Source organism: Alligator sinensis, unplaced genomic scaffold, assembly GCF_000455745.1.
Source record: "Alligator sinensis unplaced genomic scaffold, ASM45574v1 scaffold1802_1, whole genome shotgun sequence".
NCBI lineage: Eukaryota > Metazoa > Chordata > Crocodylia > Alligatoridae > Alligator > Alligator sinensis.
In genome coordinates, this window is record NW_005843236.1 from 1 (window position 1) to 7,629 (window position 7,629).

At 40.6% G+C, this 7,629-nt stretch overlaps 1 pseudogene; it reads left to right on the plus strand.

The window, feature by feature from the left end:
• Window positions 1-1,121: 1,121 nt before the first annotated feature.
• Window positions 1,122-6,103, plus strand: LOC102387655 (annotated as a pseudogene).
• The last annotated feature ends 1,526 nt before the right edge of the window (window positions 6,104-7,629 follow it).

Genomic DNA, 7,629 nt, shown 5'->3' on the forward strand with positions numbered 1-7,629 from the left:
GGGTTGGTGTCATTGATATGCCTATGCCTTTCCTTTGCCCTTCACTCCTAAGCCATTGCATAGGGCTTAGTGGGAACTGCAGGCTTATAGCACCTGTCTGGGGTCTTGTGAACCCAGCATTCATTCCTGCCTGTGGCAGGGGGTTAGACTAGATGATCTGTTCAGGTCCCTCCTGACCCTAGCTACTATGAAACTATGAACAGGGGAGAGACATGAACAGAAGAGGGATAGATCAAGAGGTTTAGTTAAACTACACATAGAATAAAGAACTGAAGTTGAAAATGAAGAGCCTTCCATTCCTCATGTTACTATATGTAGCATTTGCTTATGCCTTTCCAATTGCACCAGAAACAGAAAAGAAAAGTGAAGATCTGCTGCTTGCTAAGGTAATGATTTCTAGATAGTACATGTGAACTACTTCGATGGGGAAAATGAGTATGTTAGTGCATTAAGATCACAGGAAAAACTATATAGCTATTGATAACATTGTGTACATTCTAAAAGAAATATTAATGCCTTAAATATGGACTTTTCCCCATTAGAAATATCTACAAAAATTCCTCAACCTTGAAAAAGAGGGAAGGCCTGCCTTATCAATATGTAGGCATCTTTCTGGAAGATCAAAAGATTCATTGATGTTAGCTGTCCCAAAATTTGTTTCTCCATGGGGAATCAATTATTGTGGTTTGCCATGCTAGCCATTTTTGCACAGTACACCCAAGTAGACCTTTCAGAGCCTCCGGACTAGACTGTTGCTGTTCCCCTGTTTACCTGTGGCAGGTTAAGGTGCTTTTTGTGCCTTTGGACAATAATGCCTTGTAGTTGCGCAACAAGGTTGAATGTGTAGTTTTAGGAATAGATTGGACAAGGACTTGTATATAGGATAGTTTGGATAGGGATGATTTTACGTTGAGCAGGGAGCTGGTCTAGATGACTTCCAGAGGTCCTTTCCAGCCCTACTTTTCTATCATTCTATGATTATGTTTTGGAACTACTTAAATTCAGTGTTGTATTGTAAATATGATAATTGGTTAATTTTGTAGAGTAGACTAGCATTTATTTCCCATCCTTATACAGGATAAATTATTAATTTACTCACAGTGTTGTAGGTTCTTCTTCAGAATGCAGCCTCTTTGTTGTTGCTGCTCATGAGTTTGGCCACGTGTTGGGTATTGATCATTTCGAAGACCCTGGTGCCTTGATGCATCACACCTTTGTGGATAGGGATACCAGAGACTACAGGCTCTCTGAAGATGATATTAGTGGCATTCAGCACCTGTATGGTAAGCAGAATAGTGCCCTTTTACTAACCTTTCTTGCAAGCAGCCTTCAAAATTGTGATTAGCATTTTAAACCAATTTTAAATAAGACCCATAGAGCATACGGAGCCTCCTCCTCTCCCATTGATGTACAGAAGCTGGCACTAAAGACAATCCTTGTTCTCATGAATACTGGCAGTTCTCTTCTCTTGTGTCCATTGGGTGCCAAAAGGGGTGAGAAAGTGGTAACACCAGGATTCACTATGCATGTAGCTGCACTAGTAAACTCTACTAGTCAGCTGTGTAGAGGAAGATATAATACAACCCCATCTTCAAGTCTAATAGGCAGCATTTGCAGGGTCCATTGTGCAGTAGGCAACACAAATACCACAAGTATTAGATACGTTTCTGTAGGACACAGAATAACAATGTTATGCCAGAACCTCAATGGACATGACCTGGATAAACTGGAGAAATGGCCTGAAATTAATCAGATAAAATTCAACAAGGACAAGTGCCAAGTTCTGCACTTAGGGTAGACAATTGCTTGCACAAATATAGACTGGGGAATGACTGGCTAGGCTGCAGTACTGCAGAGTAGGACCCAGGAATTACAGTGGATGAGAAGCTGAACATGAGCCAACACTATGTTCTTCTTGTAAAAAACATGAGTGTACTGGGAAACATTAATAGGAGTGTAAATTGCAAATCAAGGGAAGTAATTCTGCCACACTATTCAGCACTGATGAGGCCTCCCCTGGAGTATGGTGTCCAGTTTTGGTCTCCACACTTCCAGAAAGATGTGGACAAACTAGGGTCCTGTGGGGAGTGACAAAATGATTAGGGGCCTGGGAGACATGATTTAGGAGAGCCTAAAAGAACTAGGATTATTTAGTCTGGAGAAGAGAAGACTGAAGCAGAATTCAAATACTTGAAGGGAAATTATGAAAAGGATGGGTAGACTATTCCCGATGGCTGTAGGCAACAGGACTAGGAGCAATGACTTCAAATTGTAGGAAGGTAGATTAGGATTTTCACTATGAGGGTGATTAAGTATTGTAACAGACTTCCCTCTCCGGAAACTCTCAAGAGCAAGGTAGACAGACACTGGACTGGGATGATTTAATCAGGTATATTCCTGCCTTGCATAGCAAATTCTGAGAGAGGACCTCCTGAGGTTTCTTCTGGGACTAATTTTCTATAATCTGATAATATAGCTCCAGTTAAGAGGCAGTAAGTATGTCCTTTCCTTTTTCATGCCTTTGTGACAAGTTAATTAGCAGAATTCAGATTTGTTGGAAACTGACAGGGCCACACTGGGAGCATTTCTGGTCTGGCCCTGACCTTACAACTCTGGACTATCGCCCACGCGCCTTAGGACCTGCACATGACAGCAGCAAGTGGTGATAGTCCAGAATTTAGGGCCTTTGTGAGTACTCAGGGAACCTGCACTCAATTCCTGGCTCCACAACAGAATTCATGTATTATTTTAGGGAGTTTAATGTGTTACCTCTTTGTGGCTCCGTTAGACATCTGTGGATCTCCCTGCCTTGAAAGGATGTTATCAGAATAAGTATGTTACAGATTGCAAGGAGCATAGCTAGTGGGAGGAGCATCCTAGAAGTACCTAAGACAGAATGGGGCTGTTCTCCTCTTCCAGCTGAGAATTTGCCCAAGATTGTATTTTTCCTAGCTCTGAAACATTAAATACTAGCCCCACTTCCAAATCTGCTTTTTTCCTCTTCCTTAAGGACCCCCAATGCATTCCTTTGCTGAGCCTTCAGTGTCTACAGCTCCCACCGAACAGACAACAAAAACATCAACAACAGGCACGTGTGACCCTCACTTGACTTTTGATGCTGTCACCCCTCTCCGTGGGGAAACACTCTTCTTTAAAGACAGACATGTTATTTTTCTGATGCTATTTTTCTGCTAAAGTTACTCTTGTAGTAATAGGGTAGCAAAAAAGAGTTCAGAGAACTTAATTTCCCGAGAAATACAAAGGAGGATAATTTCTTCCAACTGCCTTTTTAAAAACATACTTATCAATTTCTACCGGCCCACTTGAGCAGGGTGAGTAACAGGGTCTCCTGAGAGGTAGGAAAAATGTTATAAGCCACAAATTAATGCATATCTTTTTCAAACCAGTGCTGTTCATGGCTGAGATGTAAAGGGAAAGCAAAGATGCCACAGAAACAGGTGTAGTTCCCTCTGTTTATATGAATCCACTCTGAAATTTCACTTGAATAAGTTACAGGGAATTCAGTGCTTAACTGGGCCATATTGCTGACAAGGAGAATGGGGGTAAAAGGGCATAGAGAATCCATGTTAAGACCAGCACCAAAGGTCAGGACCTCTCTTTAAGCAGGGCACTAAGAAGTTAGCATTGCCTACCCAAGGACATTTTAAATGTGGTTGGTTGGGAGCATGGCCTGTGAACTCATATACAGCTCATGTAGTGGGAATTTTAAATTTAATTTCTGGGTCCATGGTCCTTTCGTGAAAGTGCCTTTCCAATCAGGTATATCTGGTGTAAAATTCCTCCCTTGCCAGGCATTGAGCATGATTTAGTCTCTTCATTCTGGCCAACTCTGCTGTCTGGCTTTGATGCTGCTTATGAAGTTGACAAGAGGGATGAAGTATTTCTATTTAAAGGTAAACAACTTCACCTTTTAGAAATTTGTCTTACTTGTGAAATTGAAGGCAACACTGCTAACAAAAGAATGTTTATTAGCTATTGCATAATTTTTCTTTCCTTCTATACCCTTCTACTCTCATTAATTAATTATACCTCTAAACTGTATTGTGAAATATGATATTATGCTTACTAAATCAACATAGTTAAGTGATGAGTTTAAGATAATCGAGCAGATTTGATTGAATATTTGGGAAAAAGCTGAGTGCATAGATTTAATCCACTGAATTCATATTTAAACATTTAAATAAAAAGAACTATTTTCAGAGGTGCCAAACACTCACAGCTCACATCAAGGAGGGAAACATAATATGCCCTCTGTTTATAGCTTTTTAGTTAAACACAATTAGTTTTACATTTTCAAAAGTGACAGATCTGGCAGTCCTGAACCTTGACTATTTCAGGTCCTCTGAAGAACCTAGAATTTATTCAAACTAAGTGATGGGTTTCACATCAAAGACAAAAGTGGATTTGCAAAGTTCCAGGACTATTATTGAATGCTGCTTAATTTCAGCAAAAATCACTATTAAAATGTCAACATTTTTTTCCTGACAGGCAACCAATACTGGGCTTTTACAGAAGCTGATCTGCAGCCAGGTTTTCCTAAGAACATCCATACCTTGAGCTTTTCGGGACATGTGAAGAAAACTGATGCAGCAGTTTATGATCGCAATACCAAAAAAAAAGTACTTCTTTGTAGATAACAAATACTGGAGGTATATTACATTTCTCTTGTCCATAGTAGAAATTCCAGGTAGCTCCTAGGAAACCTCATTAGCCTTTAAAAATTCAAATTTGTTTTGAGAATTATTTTGCTACCCCAAGTCAAGTTTCATGGCTGGTATTTGTGCACACTACTTTTAAGTGGGATTTCACAGGGAGGACTACACAAGGAAGACATCAATGTATGTCAATGACTTCAATGACATTTTCCTCTATAAAACACACACTTCCCCACTGCTGGGATAAGCATTCTTCCCGTCACTTCCAGCACTACACGTCTGTGACACGCAGCTGAACAAAACCAGGTCTAGCCAGTAGAAGGCCAGAAGCACATTCCAGCCACTTCAGTACCCATTAATAATATCTACTTCAATGCACAGACCTAGCCCAGTATCTTTATTAACACAGACCAAACCCCCATGTCTTCTCACAGAAAAGTGAATGAGAGTACAGTTTATGTCTAAGATGCTTTTCAGGCTTCGGCTTTCTCAATAACAACAGCTCTTCAATCCATGAGTGTCAGAGCTCACAGATTCCCTGGGGAAATAAAACAAACATATAATTTTTTCTAACTGATAACTTTGTATCTGTTTTAGTGAAGTGCATGAGAGAAGCTCTTCTTAATCATTTTTTTTAAATAAACAGTGAAAATATTTCAGTGTTCATTACAAATCCAGCTTCTTCTTGGGTGAAACTACACAGGTAAGTAAATGCTCACCAAGACTCCACCCTACAAAGGCTATAAGGTTAACTTGTTTGAGTAGTTATATTGACTAATCTAGATCCTAAAGCAAAGCATGTAACCAATGTCTGCAGGATCTGGACCCACGTGCCATTCTGATCACAGCTATGAAATACAAACACAAAAAGGAGCTGTGGATAGATTAATAAAGATGGAAGATTTCCACAATTCAGTAGGCTTCAGACAGCTAGTGAGTTTTTGGCTGGGAGTAAGATTACTAATTGTAAATACTACTGGATTCAATACTCAACTCCTCAAGGTCATTTGTAATTTTCATTCCTTTCTTTATTCAGGTATGATGAAATCACTCGATCTAAGGAAGAGAGACATCCAAGAAAAATATCAGCTGACTTTATAGGAGTTGGCCAGAAGGTGGAGTCTGCCTTTCAAGAAAATGGTAAATAGAAAAAAGTATCCCTTAAGCCTTAAGGAAAATCTGAAAACATTTTTGTTTTTTAGCTTTAATAACATCATGAAGATTAACAAATATGTTTCTCTACATAAGGAAGTTAACTGCTACTTCATACTGATCTTTGTGAAAGCTGGTGGACATTCATTGCTTATTTCCTTTATATTTCTAGGATATTTCTATTTTTCCTTGGATCAAATCAATCTGAAATAGACACCAAGTCCAAGAAAGCTATTCATACAATGAAGAGCAACACCTGGTTTAAACGTATATAAAAAGCACTTTCATGATACAAAGTGAAGAGAATTCTATTTTACATTAATCAGAAATGCCTTTTCATTAGTTAATTATAGTTGATATGATTCAACATTTACTGTGTGTGAGACACAAAGATGTAGTCCTTGATAAACACTATTTAAGATAACAGAAAAATAATAATGTATAGTTTTAATTTATAATATTGATACATTTTGACTATCATAGAATCATAGAAGTAGGGTTGGAAGGGACCTTGTAGATCTTCAGGTCCGACCCCCTGCCTGGGCAGGGGGGAAACTGGGCTCAAATGACCCCAGCCAGGTAGGCATCAAGACGCTTCTTAAAGACCCCCAGGGTAGGAGCCAGCACCACTTCCCTTGGAAGTTGGTTCCAGATCCTAGCCGCCCTAACTGTGAAGTAGTTACTACGGATGTCTAATCTAAACCTACTCTCCAACAGCTTGTGGCCGTTGTTCCTTGTTATCCCGGGGGGCGCTAGGGGAAACAAGGTCTCCCCCAAACCCTTCTGGTGCCCCCTAAGTGAGTTTATAGATGGTCACCAGGTCCCCCCTCAGCCTTCTCTTGTGAAGGCTGAACAGGTTCAGGTCCCATAGCCTCTCATTGTACGGTCTGCCCTGCTGTCCCAGGACTATGTATTTAACTATTTGTCATTGCACAATACATTAAAAAAAATATTTTATCACTGTTGAAGTATATGTTGTAGCAGTGCTGGTACAGGAAATATGAGAGAGGCAAAGATTTTTGTGGGTAATATCTTTAATGGGACCAACTGCATGGTTGGGAGAGCTTTATACAAGCTCACAGTTACAAGGCACACTTCAGATCAGAGAAAAAAGTAGGCACTGCTTGAACTAAGTACCACATATACTCAAATCCAAGATGAGGCCCTCCTCTCCCCCCACCCGAAACAGCATTGGAAAAAGGGTATTGTTTCGGATTCAAGTATCTGCCAAGGAAAGGTGCTGGTTTAGCTCTGATTTTGGCCTCAGGCTTGGGGCTGAAGCTGGAGCTGAGTTGCCACCTGCCCCGAGTTAATAGCTTGTTTGGAGAGGGAAGCGACACATGGCCTGGGGGAAAATTGGGAAGCACGTGGTGGAAGAGACAAAGCTGCAGCCTGCTCCCACTGATGTCTGCCCCCCTTCACCTATCTTGCTCCTTTCCCCCTTACCTTCTGTTTCTGATCCAGCCCCTCCAGCCCTGACCTGGCCCGGCCTGGAGCTTCCCCTGTTTCCATGTCTAGAATCTAATTATTGGAGGCAGGGGGCATCTTAAATCTGAAGTCATCTTGGCGCTGGGTAAATATGGTAACTAATGGAGCTATAATTTGGGTAAAACTCCGTGGGCAAATAAAAACAATTTGCTTGGTGAAATGGAGTTTGGCTGTGAACTGGGAGAAAAGCAAGATTACCAGAAGTAGCTACCAGATAAGAAAAAAGAAAAAAGGATGGCCTGATTAGTGGAAGAGCATGCCATTGTTCTTCACTCTCAAGCCACATTCCCCACAGCCCTGCCAGTGCCCTTGT